The sequence below is a fragment of the Canis lupus genome, chromosome 31 (genome assembly GCF_003254725.2).
Source record: "Canis lupus dingo isolate Sandy chromosome 31, ASM325472v2, whole genome shotgun sequence".
NCBI classification, from domain to species: domain Eukaryota; kingdom Metazoa; phylum Chordata; class Mammalia; order Carnivora; family Canidae; genus Canis; species Canis lupus.
Window position 1 is genome coordinate 22,463,242 of NC_064273.1, and position 14,804 is coordinate 22,478,045.

At 37.7% G+C, this 14,804-nt stretch overlaps 1 long non-coding RNA gene across 2 annotated transcripts in view; it reads left to right on the forward strand.

Annotated features, from left to right (window-relative positions):
* The window catches only part of LOC112661805 (uncharacterized), a 414,903-nt gene that overhangs the window by 376,395 nt on the left and 23,704 nt on the right, over nucleotides 1-14,804 (forward strand). For both annotated transcript variants that reach the window (XR_007407640.1, XR_007407639.1), the window contains one exon: nucleotides 5,962-6,001. This is a non-coding gene — a long non-coding RNA (uncharacterized LOC112661805). The remainder of the gene's footprint in view (nucleotides 1-5,961; nucleotides 6,002-14,804) is intronic.

The window sequence follows — 14,804 nt, forward strand, 5'->3', positions numbered from 1 at the left end:
GAATAACTGGAGGAAGTCTCAGATATACAAGATTTTGAGTCCTAAAAGAAGAACATACAGGTGTAAGTCAGTGTTTGCAGAGCTGGAGAATAAAACTGAAGGTTTTCAGAATGGAAAGATGCTTGCCTCTGCATATGAAACTGGGTGCAGAACTCTAGACATGGGATGGAGCAGCAGGCATCTAATGATGAAGGACAAGACTACACTGGCCCAGTTCTTGCACTCAAGCTCTGCTTGTTGCCATTGAATCCAGTAGGAAGTTGAAGTATTGATCAGAGTAGCCTCTCCAGGCTTACTTTTGAGAAGTTTGATGAGCCTTCTCCTCATACACTTCAATGGAATGGCCAAAGCAAGCTTTCCTGCTAGTTCACCATTGCAAAAGAAATTTACCTTCAAGTACTCATGTGCTTAGGAGATCTAGCTCAATTGATATCCAAAGACAAAGAGAGATATCAAGCCACTTAAGGAAATGTGGTAGCTTAAAAAAAGGATTTAAGAAAAGAAAAAATATGTACGTATATATGGATGGACATGAATACACAAATATATATGAAATGAAAAGCCTTAAAACAGCACTTGAGGGCAGAAAAGAATTTCTGGAAGTTAGAATAAAACTTGATTTGAGATTTTAAAAATATCATAGAAAAAATTATAAAATTGTCACAGATTTAAAAAAAACCAAGTTAGGCTGTTAGATCAAATAAAGGGTATATTTCATAACACAGAAAAATGCAATGAAATAGACCATGAATAAAAATATGAGAAATGCTAAGGCACATAAAAGAGACCACATATGGAAATAGTGTGCAGGCTAGGAGTGGTTATAAAAGAAACAAAATATGAAGAAGCAAACATTAAAAGATTATTTTTTAAAATTCCAAGCTATAATAAAGTTTGGATTTTCAAATTTAAGATGGCAAATGAGTTCCAAGAAAACATTTGTCAAGAAGAAGCATGCAAGAGGAATGAACTAGATGGGTGAAGGATATTAAGGATATTAAGGATATTAAACTTTTTGTGATGAGTGCTGAGTATTGTATGTAAGTGATGAGTCATTGAATTCTACTCCAGAAACCTATATTGTACTGTATGTTAACTGAGTAAAATTTAAGTAAAAAATAAATAAAAAATTTAAAAAGAGACATGCGTATATACATATCCTAGAGACCCATTTAAATTAATATAAATTTAAAGTCATACACAATTTTCTATGTAATAAAAAAAGGTCTGCTTTGAAAGGGAATCAGACTTTGGACTTCTCATTTGCAACCTTAGTGAAAATATTTCAGTACCTTTATCATATTTCCAAACCAGATTCCACCAATATTTGAGTCCATTAATATGCTTATAACAGTATTAATTAAAATGTTAAGACATGATAAAAAGCTTACATATCCAGCAGAACAGTTCTGTGAATTAGGATATGTGCATATTATGGATTAATATCCAATACTTTAAAATACTGCGGTAAGTCCTTATGATGTATAGTTATGAGGATAAATGGAAAAGGAAAATATCCAAGGGAAATAATCCATGGATGATTGTGCTATATATTTATACTGTGAGACACTGCTTGGCAGTAAAAACAAGTTTGAAGAATATGCAACAACGTGAATGAATCTCTGGAAGAATATGTTGAGCAAAGAAGCCAGATGCAAACAAATCACTGTATAATATTGTTTACATGAAACTCTAGAAAAGGCAAAATTAATTTATAATGACAGAAAGCAGATCAGTGGTTGCCTGGAAATGGGGGTAGGAATATAAATTTGATTACAGAGGGTCATGAGCAAACTTTTTGGGGATGATTATAAGGTTCTGTATCCTGATAATAGTGGCCATCACCCAGGTGTATGCATGTGCTGAAGTCATGGAAATATACAATAACAGAACACTTAAAATATGTATGTTTTAGTGTATGTAAATTATACCTCAAGGAAATTTATATTTTGTCTTAAAGATTTATTTTAGAGAAATAGAGAGCTGGGGGAGGGGCAGAGGGAGAATGAATCCCAAAGCAGATTCCCTGCTGAGCATAGAGCCCAACATGGGGCTTGATCCCAGAGCCCTGAGACCATGACCTAAGCTGAAATCAAGAGTCAGCTGCTCAACTGACTGAGCCACCCAAGCAGTCCAAAGAAGTTTTTTCAAAAGCTGTGTCTAATATATACATGGGAGATAAGAATACACACAAATTTGTAAAAAAAAATTAGCTATTTTTTGACTGCTGGAATTCTAATTGTTATTTAACAGTTTCCCCAAATTTTCACTATAGCTATACATAGCTCTTAACATATAATAAATGCTAGCTTTAAAAAGATGCATGCATCTTTTGCAATATTGTTTTGTCATTAAACTCATGTCTGTGGAGAATATTGAATAACACAGAAAAATCTCATGGTCTCTCTAAGGAAGAAACAAAACTGCATTTCCTTTGAGATCCTAACCTAGTGAATACATGGATATGTACTTCTTTATTCTCATTTATATGTTTTGCAAATATTTAGCAAAAAACATGTATTCTCTGATAATGACAAAATGGGTTTTTAAATAAAATCTTTTAGTCTGATCATGTCAATTAGGTGTTTCCTAACAATTAATATGAAAGTAACTACTATTGCATTTTGAAAATTGAACCGCTTTATCTCTTGAAGATACTTTAATTCCTGTCATAGGGATGCCTGGGTGGCTCAGTGGTTGAGCGTCTGCCTTCGGCGCAGGTCATGATCCCGGGGTTCTGGAATCAAGTCCTGAATCAGGCTCCTTGCATGGAGCCTGCTTCTCCCTCTGTCTGTGTCTCTGCCTCTCTCTGTGTGTCTCTCATGAATAAATAAATAAATATAATCTTTAAAAAAAAGTCCTGCCATAGTTCTGAAACTTTAAGATATATTCATCAATGAGCATATATTAGTATTTCATGTGTAATTTGGTGTTGCATTTACATTATAGTTCTGCCTTTGGATGATGTATAAACCATCATTTTAAGTGTATGTAGATGATTAAAAAGCTCTAGGGGATATATGAGATATGATTAATTTTAACATACAGTCTTATTTAGAGCCAGAGAGTTAGAACAGAACAGGATTTCATGGATTGTCCAGGTGAAGTTCCCTGTTTCATAGATGAAAAAACTAAGGGTAAATTATCAAGTCAGCTAGAGGCTCTGCAAGTTCTGGTGTGGAAAGATCGCATATCAGATTTTGCTGTGATATAATAGAGTGTGCCTGAGTGGTGATGATTCCCTTTAAGTTTATTTTTCTTCAAATGACTTATTTCATCACATAGTCTGATTAATATAACTCATTGCAATTAGTTACTCATTAATAAGCAAAAAAAAAAAAAAAAAAGAAAACCAAACCCTTTTGTATACATGGAAGTCTTCTACTTGTGTCTGGTCTTTATGTTCATTAGAAGATGTGTGGATGCCAAGAAAAGCAAGGCTCATACAAAAGAAAAAAAATCTGGAAGAATGCAAGCGGAACAACAACAACAACAACAAAACGAGGAAGAAAAAGGGAAATGACCTAAAGTATGGCATTCAGCACATAGAAAAAATATTGATTGCTTATTTAGTGCCAGAACCATTTCTAGGTTCTTTAAATTTTTAATTAATACTTTCTTTTTTTTTTTTTTTTAAAGATTTTATTTATTTATTCATGATAGTCACAGAGAGAGAGAGAGAGAGGCTCAGAGACACAGGCAGAGGGAGAAGCAGGCTCCGTGCACCGGGAGCCCGACGTGGGATTCGATCCCGGGTCTCCAGGATCGCGCCCTGGGCCAAAGGCAGGCGCCAAACCGTTGCGCCACCCAGGGATCCCTAATTAATACTTTCAACATCCTAATGAAGTGGATACTATCATTGTCACCCTTGTTGTGTGAACAGTCATTGAGACCCAGCATGAATAAATAACTTTGCCCAAGGTCACACAGCAATGAGTGGTGTCCTGATAATGTAACTTCAGAGCAGAGCTTTTACTGTTAACCATAGACGTTAAGTTGTCTTTCAAAACTAATAGCCTATTTGGTTTTGGTGAAGTTTAAGATTCTTGGTTTGGCCGTATCAGAAACATGAGACAAAGAACTTGAGGATGAGCTTTTGCAACAACAATTATTTAGTTTAATCAGCATCTCTCCTGTGCCAGACCTGGTACCAACTGTGAGAAGGCTTAAAGAAAGAGCCTTCTTTAAACCTTTTAGAAGAGCAGTTTTGATAAAAGTTCTTGGTTATAGGACTTTCTTTCTCCCTCGATTCTATGTCACATGATAATAATCTATGTTATGATGAAATGTTCCTTACATTTTGGAAAATCATCCCCTCATGTGTAGTATCTCATTTAATCAAACTAACAATCCTAAAATGGATTGTATTACTATTAGGAATTTTTTTTTTTTTTGCTTTGTATTACTATCATTGTGTTACAGTTTAGAAGTATACATTCTGAAAGTTTCTTGGGCTTCAGGAACACCTGCGAAGTCTGTTAAAACACAGTTCTCTAGGGCAGCCTGGGTGGCTTAGCGGTTTAGCCCCTGCCTTTGGCCCACGGTATGATCCTGGGGTCCCAGGATGGAGTCCCACATCGGGCTTCCTGCATGGAGCCTGCTCCTCCCTCTGCCTGTGTCTTTGCCCCCCGCCCCATCTCCCAAGAATAAATAAATAAAATCTTAAAAAAAAAAAAACAAAAAAAACAAAACACAGATCTCTAGACCTGTTCCTGATTCACAAGGTTTAGGCAAATCACCCTTTTAAAGTTCTCATTTGTATATCTCCCAAGGTTATTTGATGAGCATCTCAAAATTAAAAGTGGGCTTTGAGTTTGTGGGGGTACCCACTCAATATGGCCATATTAGTTTGTCAAAGGAAATTTGAGAGAGAGTTCATGTAATAACCATATGCTTTGAAATATTAATTTAGTTTAAAAAGTCTGTCTACAGGGAAGTAAGTTCACTGAATAATACATCTTGGAAATCACTCCATATCGGTTCATAGTGATTGTCTTCATTCATTTTTTATTGCTCCAGGATTTCTGGGAAGATGGCAAAGTAGAGGGATTGTAAGCTCATTTCATCCCATAGGTGCACCTCGACAACAGGCACATCAGTGCACCCAATTCCAAAAATGACCCAAAGGCTGGCAGAACAGATCCTCCCCAGTTAATGGCATTCAGCACATAGGAAAAATATTGATTGCTCCTCTCCTCACAGAGAGGAGGCCACATCAAAGGGATGGGAGGGGTGGAGACATGGTCAGGAACTAAATTCCTAGGGAAATTAGCCACCACTGGGAGGAACCCCACAATCACAGGGAAGGGAGAGGATACCCCAGCTACTGGGGACCCACACCGGAAGATAAGTCCAAGTAACATTTGGCTTTGAAAACCAGTGGGGCTTAACTTTACAAGTTTTTATAACCAGTGAGTCTTGTCATCATGAACTTTAGAAATCAGTGGGTGGGAAAAAGCTGGGAGAGAGGGAGGGCGGTAGAAAACAGTCCCTGCCTTTAAAGATCCTGTGTAACAGACAACCTGCCAGGAACAGCATTGAGACAGCAGTTTGAAAGGTGCCTGGGATACAGAGAAGGATATATTTACTACATTAAGAACAAGTGCTGTAGGAGTGGGGATCCTTAGGAAACTTCTCCAAGAACAAAAGAGCTGGTACCATTCCTCCCTACCCCTCAGCCTAGATATGTGGATGCCCACAGCAACCAGCATGAATACCCTCCATCATTTTTTATTGCTCTATAGTAGTCTACTGTAGATGTGTACCATAGTTTTCTAATATGCTGGGGCATGTTAGTGTCCAATATTTTACAATTACAAATAATGCTGCAATAAATAACACTTGAAAATATGTGCTTTCTTATTGCTGTGTTTGCAGGGTAAACTCACACAAGCGGAATTGTTGGGTTGAAGGGTAAATGCATACGTTGCTTTTGTTAAATATTGTTAAATTCTCTTACAGAGAGGAGGTCCCGTTTCTTCCATTTCTACCAGAAGAGCATGTGAGTGTCCGTTTCTCCCCAGCTCTGTCAATATAATCCATTGTTAAGCTTTCAAGTTTTTCTGTTTTGTCAATTTGATGGGGATAGGTGGTCTCTCTTGCATTTGTGTTGTCATGAGTGAAAATGAACATCTTTCCATGAGCCTGTTTTTAATCATTCTGCGAATGATATATTCACATCTTTGCCCATTTTTCTATAGGAGTTTGGTGGGATTTTTCCTCGATTGAAAAATTATTTATATGTTAGATCTTTTAAAGTGACATATTTGGCATTTTTTTCTGCCAGTTTTTCTTTTGTCTTTTGATTTTGCTTGTGGCCGGGGCTTATGCCATGCAAATCATTTTCATTTTTAAGAGGTCAAATTTTTTTAATTTTTATTTTTTTGGTATCTGGCTTTTGACGTCATTAGAAAGCCTTTTCCTCCTGCCAGGTTACTGAGGAAAACAATTTCAGTAACCATCCTTGTGTGCTTTCATTTCACACATTTAGGTCTCTTTGTTGTTAGATGCATAATTCAGTAGGGTAGCAGGATATAAAACCAGCATGTGACAATCATTAAGCATTTAAGCACACAAATCATAACTAGTTAGAAAATATTATGCTTGTCTTTGTTGGTGTGAGGTTATATGTGGGGATTTGAAATCAGATGGCCACCAATGTCTCGCAGTTGGAGACCTGATGCATTTATTTTTAGCAGAATTAGGAATTCTTCAAATGGATAATATCTTCTTTGTGGTGTAGTGCAGAGACTGATATAGAAAAGCTAATGCAATGTCTCTGTGGTAAAATGTAAAAGGAAACTCACTCTGGAGGGTTAAACACAAATGCAGGTGTGGCTCGTATCAACAACACATTTTATCTTCTGGGCTGATAAGATCTCACTTTACTAAGAGGATAGGCAAGAGAAATCTTTCAAGTAACTAAAGATAGTTTCCCAATTTATGTTGTTCTAAAGTAATATTCCATTAAATTATTTTTTGGAAAAGGAAAAGTATCATCCATGTTCCTACTAGTTTTTTCTTTTTGAAGTAGGTGGGCTGTATTCTCATTTAGTCTTTGTATACATACATAACATCACATAGTCAAAGCATAGTGTCTACTCAACTTTATGTTCTGCGCCTGTGCCAGTTAACCTTGAATTCTGAACATTTTTGGTATTTGGACAATCTTCATAATCATTATTGTCAGTAGCTGCTTAGAATTCCATTAGATTGTTTTAGCATATTTAAGTTAGCCCTCCCTTTATCGCTGCAATAGCCTTCTTCGTGTTCTGTCCATTCCCAATTTGCCCATATTCAACCCGTGTTCCAAGTATTGGCTTGAGGAGTCTTTTAGAAATGTTATCAGAACCTGATTGAAATTCTTTCAAGTGTTTCCTTTGCACATTGAATAAAATTCAGACTCCTCACCAAGACCTACAGAGCCATGCACAATTTGGTTCCCATGTGCCTTTCTGATTTCTTGCCATGTTGCAGTGTCTTTCTGTACTATGATCTGGACACAAGGGCCTCTAGGAGCTTGTTAGAAATATCAATCATTTTCTTGCCTCAGATCCCACTTGATGCTGTTCTGTCTCTTTGTAGCAGTCCTCTTCCCAAATCTTCACCTTCAGACCTCTCCTGAAAGGTCACTTCTTCAGATTCTCTCCTTTACCTCCTCTTGTCATAATCAATTAAAACACCACGCCTTCCAGGTAATTCTCATGCATATTAAAATTTGAGAACCATTGATCTAGGAAATTGCTGTCCAATAAAAACATAACATGAGCCACATATGTAATTGAAAATTTAAGAAAGTAAAATGAAAGAGGTGAAATTAATTTAAAGATATACATTATTAACCTTGATCAACCCAAAATATTATTATAATATGTCATCAATGCACAGTATTAATGTATAACGAATCATTAATTATAGTATGAATGGGATATTTTACATTTTTTTTGAAGCCCTTAAAATCCTGTATTTTATTAACAGCTTCATTTCAATTTGGTTGCTAAATTTCCATCAGAAAATCTGCTAGATTTTGGTTTCATAAAATTTATAGTTGAAAAATAGGTACACATACCAAAGTTGTTCCAAATATACTTAAAAGTCTTCTGATAACTAAGTGAAGCAGCTATTTTAAAAGACTAATTTAAATTAATTTAATTAAATTATTATTATTATTTTAAAGATTTTACTTATTTATTCATGAGAGATACAGAGAGAGAGAGAGAGAGAGAGGCAGAGACACAGGCAGAGGGAGAAGCAGGCTCCATGCAGGGACTCCAACGTGGGACTCGATCCCGGGACTCCAGGATCACACCCCGGGCTGAAGGCGGCGCTAAACCACTGAGACACCCAGGGATCCCCTAAATTAATTTTAAAATTTAGTTCATCAGTTATATGAGCCACATTCTGAGAACCCAATAGAGACATCTGGGTATTAGCTGCCATATTGAATGGTACAAATCTAGGAAATGGCAAACTAGACCATAAGGTGGCTTAACTGAGGACTCCACATCTTGGACAATAAATGCTATTATAAGAATCTCTATGAATCATCCCTCTCTGTCCTGAATGACTTTGCAAAGCCATGCCACCCTCACAAAAAAATAGGTGCCTTCATCATCATGGTACCTTCTTTTGTATTTTGTGTCTAAACAACGTACTTGACCAGATGGGCACACTCTCATATCTTTGTGCTTAATTGCAAGAGAGGCTGGGATGTTGAGTTTTTGCCATCTTCTTTGGGGAGCCAGACCAGCTTATGTGGAAAATTTGAAAAACACTAGAAGGATACTCAAAGAGTTCTGGGCAATCACAGAGGTGTGGTAAATAGCCACTGCATGTCCCCACTACAATGTCAACTCTTAAAGGTAGAAATTGTATCTATTCTGTTTGTGAACCATAGTTTGGCTCAAATAGCTGTGCAACAATTTTTGATTTAATACATGAGTTTATGATTCACACCAGAGAATGTGAACTGAGAAATAAAAAAAAAAATATATGTTCATTTCAGCGTCCAAGGAAAATCAGTTTCAATCTTGCACTGTTGTGAGGAAGACATATACTTATCTATTTGCTTTTAACCTCTGCTCCTGCCAGGACGATTTTCCTGATATCTTCCAAGGATTTCTCCAGATGATAAATTAAAAATGGAGCATGAATGATAGCATAGCTGAAGGGTAGAATGACCTTGGGTACACAGCAAAGGGTGGTTCAGCTGGTGATTTCAGGAGATATGTCAGTCAGGAAGCTTGCTTACCCACAGGCTCTTTAAAGAGAAACTGACTTGACTGCATTCCTGCTCTTGGGGAACTGCAGGTAGGTATTTGGATGCTAACTGATCTTTTTTGGTCATAAACTTGATGAAATTAAGGAAAGGGTATCTGATCTACAAGTAAATCCCTGGACTGGCAAGCAGTTTATGGCATTACTTGGAACAAAAAGATAAATTCAGCCCATCAGATGATTTCAAATTAGGAAATACCATAATAAGGAGGCAGGTAATAGTGGGAGCTGAAGATGGAGGAGGTGATAAGAGGAGAGAGCAGGCAACTCTGATGACCATTTGCTGGTCTATGTCAATGAGGGAGGGGCTACTATAAATGAACAGAAGGGAGGAAGTAGCTAATTTAACTGTATATATGTATGCATATGGTCTTCATCTGCTTTGGCTGCTGCAAAAAACTACCATAGACTGGGTGGTTTATTAACAATAGAAATTTATTTCTCATGTTCTGGAGGCTAGGAAGTCCAAGAGAGATGCTGACAGATTCAGTGTCTGGTGAGAACGTGCTTCCCAGCTGGCTGTCTTTTTACTGTGTCCTCACATCATGGAAGGGGCTGGGGAGCTCTGTGGGATCTCTTTTGTTAGAAAATTAATCCCATTCATGAAGGTTCCATCCTCATGACTCTATCACCTCCCCAAAGCCCCTCCTCCTAATACCATTGCCTTTTGGGGGTTAGGATTTTAACATATGAATATTGGGGGGACACAGACATTCAGGTCACAGCACATGCAATGCACACACATACACATATATACACACATTCTTTTTTTAAAGGTTTTATTTATTTATTCAAGGAGCCACAGAGAGAGAGAGGCAGAGACAGAGGCAGAGAGAGGAGCAAGCTCCATGCAGGGAACCTGATGTGGGACTTGATCCCGGGACTCCAGGATCACACCCTGGGCCAAAGGGAGGCGCTCAACTGCTGAGCCACCCAGGTGTCCCTACACACACATTCATATGGCACTGACTGTTTGCTTCTAGATTATCTTTCTAGGTCTTCATACAGGAAATCTTTAATTATCTCCTGTAATTGTCTTTTGAATTTGGAATGAGATGTCATCTCTTTTGAGAGTCTTCCCCAACTTACCATTCTAATCTTGCCATCTCTGCTTTTTCTCCCACTGCCATTCATTTCTAACACATTATGCTCTCTTATCTTCCATGTAGCATTTATCACCACTGAATTAAATTTTTTATTGATCAGTTTACTATTTACTATCAGTTGCCTGGCATGAATATAAGCACCATGAAGGTAGGGGCTCTGAGTATCACATACACTGCCATATGTGCAATGCCTCCAGTGGTCTCTGACATACTGAGGGTGGGAAATAAATATAATTAAAAGAATATGTGATAAATATAAATTTATATATGACATATATTGGAAGGTTGGTAGAAAAGAAACAGTTTGTGCTACAGAGATGCTGAATGCTCTAAATAGTGAAACATTTGTGTGAATATTGAAGGATTCTACTGCTGAGTTCCTCAGAGCCACCTAGGCACTTTCCATTCCTATTTTTCCTGGGGTTTGAGATCTTTTTCCTAAGACAATATGATAATTAAGAGTCAAAATAACATTTTTATTGAGGTATAATTGACATATAACATTGTATTAGCTTCTGGTGTATGACACAATGATTCGATATTCGCAGACATTGCAAAACGATCACCACTGTGCTTAGTGACATCCATCATCATACATAATTACAAAAAAAGGTTTTTCTTGTGATGAGAACTTTTAAGATCTACTCTCTTAACAATTTTCAATATACAACACATTATTATTAATTATAGTCACCCTGTATGTTGCACAGACTGTACAATAATATACCCCTGTGACTCATTTATTTTATAATTAGAAGTTTATCTCCTTTTGATAGGTTGAAAAATATGAGGAAATATCTTGCTGCTAGGTCTTCCAAGTCAGCTTTTTGTTGATTAAATCAAGGAGTAGAAGATTTTTCTTGTTTGTCACTCTCTCTTTCTTACCCTGCTAACAGTGCTCTAATTTTTCTCTAAATCAGTGGTTCTCAATCAGGAGAAAGCTCCCCCCCCCCACTCCTCCAGGAGAAATCTAATAATACCTGGAGATATTTTGTTTCTCATGACTAGGAGGGTGAGCAGTGACCAGAGATGCTGCTAAGCTTCCTACAGTGAGTGTCCAAGATGGCTCCCCACTACACAGTTATCCAGCCCCAAATGTCAATACTGCTGTAGTTGAGAAATATGACTCTAATCTATCACTCCATTCATTGTTCTTATATGGGTGACATCATGCTTGCTTTGCTCCAAATCCAGGGGTTCTCTGCTACCTCTAATGGAAGAGTTGGACTAGAGAAATCCAGTAAATGGTGGGGATGTTTCCCATTAATCAGGTAGATTGATCACATGCATGTATCTACACTCACTCCCAAACTTCTTTAAGGAAAAATTAAGCATTAAAAGTGTATCAACTCATAAAGTCAAACAGAATGAGAGAGAAGACATCTATGGAAGATATTGCTTTGAATTTTGGAAGCTAGAACATTAATTATAAAAGCACCTGACCTAGCAAAGAGAAAAGACACCTCAACTGGAGTATCTGCAAATAGTAACCCAAATGCCAGAGCTTGGAGGTTATCAGGTAGACTGGAAAGCAGCAGTGGGAAGGAGGAGTGAAACAAGAAGGATTGGATGAAAGAGGATATTAAAAAGTAGGTGCACTCTACATCTCCTTGCAACCATGAAATGGCAGTTGCTATGTTTTCCTTCTCTCTCTCCTCCCCCACTCCTTGCTCCCTACTCTCATGAGCATCTCATTTTGAATTCTGGACAATTTGAATGAGAGAGTTTCTGGACTTCAAGCACGGCTGAGCTAACAGAAGGAAGGGGATGGTTAGTGGTATGAGATGGTGGTGTTGGTCTCAAGCCTCATTAGTTTTGGTAGACCATGGTGAGAAGTTCAAAATTCATTCTAAATATGGCAGGGAGACCTTGAGAGTTTCAAGAAAAGGAATGTTGTGATTTGATTTATCTTTAAAAAAATGTGCCACACGGGGAATGGACTATAGAGTAATGATGATATAAGCAAGGAGATAAATTTGGAGGCCATTTTTTATGTTCTATGCTGATTTGGAGCTCTATGGTGGCAGAACAGATGAGAGAAATGGATGAATCTGTTCCCATCATGGAGGTTAAAGAATAAGAAAAAGATGTTAATGGGATATATGTAGGAGATGAGGGTAAAGGAGGAACAACAGATGACTCATGGATTTTTAAATTGAATGGTGAGGCAGATGTTATCCCCATACACTGAGATGAAGAAGGCTGAGAAAGGAAAGGCTTGGAGGAGTTGAACAGCTGATAAGTTTCACACATATCAAAATGCCTATTTAGATATCCAAGTGGAGATGCTAAGTAAGCAATTGGGAAATCACTGAAGATCAATATTAAAGATATAAATTTGGGAATCATGAGTATATGGATGTTATTATGGATTGAATTGTGCCTTCCAAAGAGATATGTTGAAGTCCTAACCCTTAGTACCTTAGAATGTAAACTTCTTTGGAAATGTAGCCACTGCAGAGGTAATTATTCAAGGTAAGATGAGGTCATACTGGAATAGGATGGGCCTTAAGTATAATATGACTGATGGGTGTCCTTATAGGGAGTGGAGAACAGACACAGAGATAACAGATACGTTGGGGGAATGCCACATGATGTTGATGGAAGCTGAGATGGGAATGATGCAGCGACAAACCAAAGAAAGCCGAGGATTGCCAACAAACCACCAGAAGCTAGAAGAGGCAGGAATGGGCTCTCCTGTACAGGGGAGAAGGGAACTTCACCTGTTGATTGATGCCTTAGTTTTGGATCTCTATCCTCCAGAATTGTGAGACTGTAACTTTCTGTGGGTTTAAGCCACCTAGTTTATGGTAGCCATCAGGCTATGGCAATGCCAGGAAACTAGTAAGTTGGTATTTAAAGGCAAGGACCCAGATGAAAACATTCAGTGGAAGAATGTATATGGAATATATACAGATATAATATATAAGAACTGAGCCATGAGGGACTCCATCTGGGAGAGTCTATGGTGTTGCCTCAGTTTCTGACTGGTTTCTGATCCCAGGCTGTATCTAAGCCCCCCCCTTTTTTTTTAGATTTTATTTTTTTATTCATGAGAGACACAGAAAGAAAGGCAGAGACACAGGCAGAGGGAGAACAGACTCCCCATGGGGAGCCTGATGTAGGACTTGATCCCGGGACCCTGGGATCATGACCTGAACTGAAGGCAGACGCTCAACCACTGAGCCACCCAGGTGTCTTTGTATCTAAGCACTTATTCTCACATTGACAAGCTATGTTATCCTACCTAAACTCTCCAGACATTTTTATCATCCTGTTCCCTGGTGTTGTCCTTGCACTTCTCAGTGACTCAGTGACTCCAGCCAGTACGGCCTCACTAAGATGAGGGAGAGAGAAAAGCTGACAAACTTGTGAGGTACCACTTTTATTACTGTGTTGTTCAAGGAGTTTATAGACGTATCTATTCACAGGTAACAAACAATGGAGCCAAACTATTAAGATAACAGAACTTCAAAACTTATTCTTTTTCCATCATAATTTGTGCTACTTCTGAGAGCAGGTAGTCTTTCCTACATGATGAACATGGTGATATTCTGGAATCTCCTTGATCATATCTGATGCAATCCATGTTCAATATCATAGACCTAATGATTAACCCCCCTCAGTATGAAACATCCAAAGTAACAAGGAAAGAATCTTACCTTCTGTCTCCTGCAATTAGTGTCTCTGCTCTAATTATCCAGCAAGCGTACAAAGTTTCTCTTATATATTTCTTCTTGATCGTGGACAAGATATTATATACCCAAACGCAAGTTTGCCATCTTCATTTTCACCATGGCCAAGCATTTGCTATTTCTATGTCTTAATGTGACAAATAAACAGGAATGCAGTGATAATTCTCTTTTATGAAGTGAGTTCAAACTCAAGAGGGTAAAGAGGCTTATTTACTAAGAGTTAATTGTGAAATGGAAATGAATCTGCTGTTGTATCCTATCTATTCCCTGGAATATGTTAGAAGTTTCCATTTCGGGTTGGATTCTTTTCCCAGACTTCTATTCCCAAACCTCAACCAGCTTTACCTTCTTTCCAATTGTATTTCATCCACTTGTGTTCTGACTTCCATCTCGTTCAATTCCCTAATTATAGTCCTCCTAAGAGAATTTTTTTTTTCCTGTGCGTATCTCTTATTCTGCATTTTAGCATCTCTTTCCTCTTTGGCTTTTTTCCTCAGTATGTAAACATGACTGCAGATGTTATAAACTGAGAAACTATGTAGTCTCTTTGGTAATTTTAACTGTTGTGCATAAGTTTTGGCAAAGCTATGTCTCTACAGATTTTGTTGCTTCTTTGAGAGATGTGTTTCTGCTTTATGAATATATTTATAATGTAGGCTGCTTGTATACTATAATTTATTCTTTGAGATTGCATGTATTCTTGCTTGAGCAGCTGTTTTCTGGAATG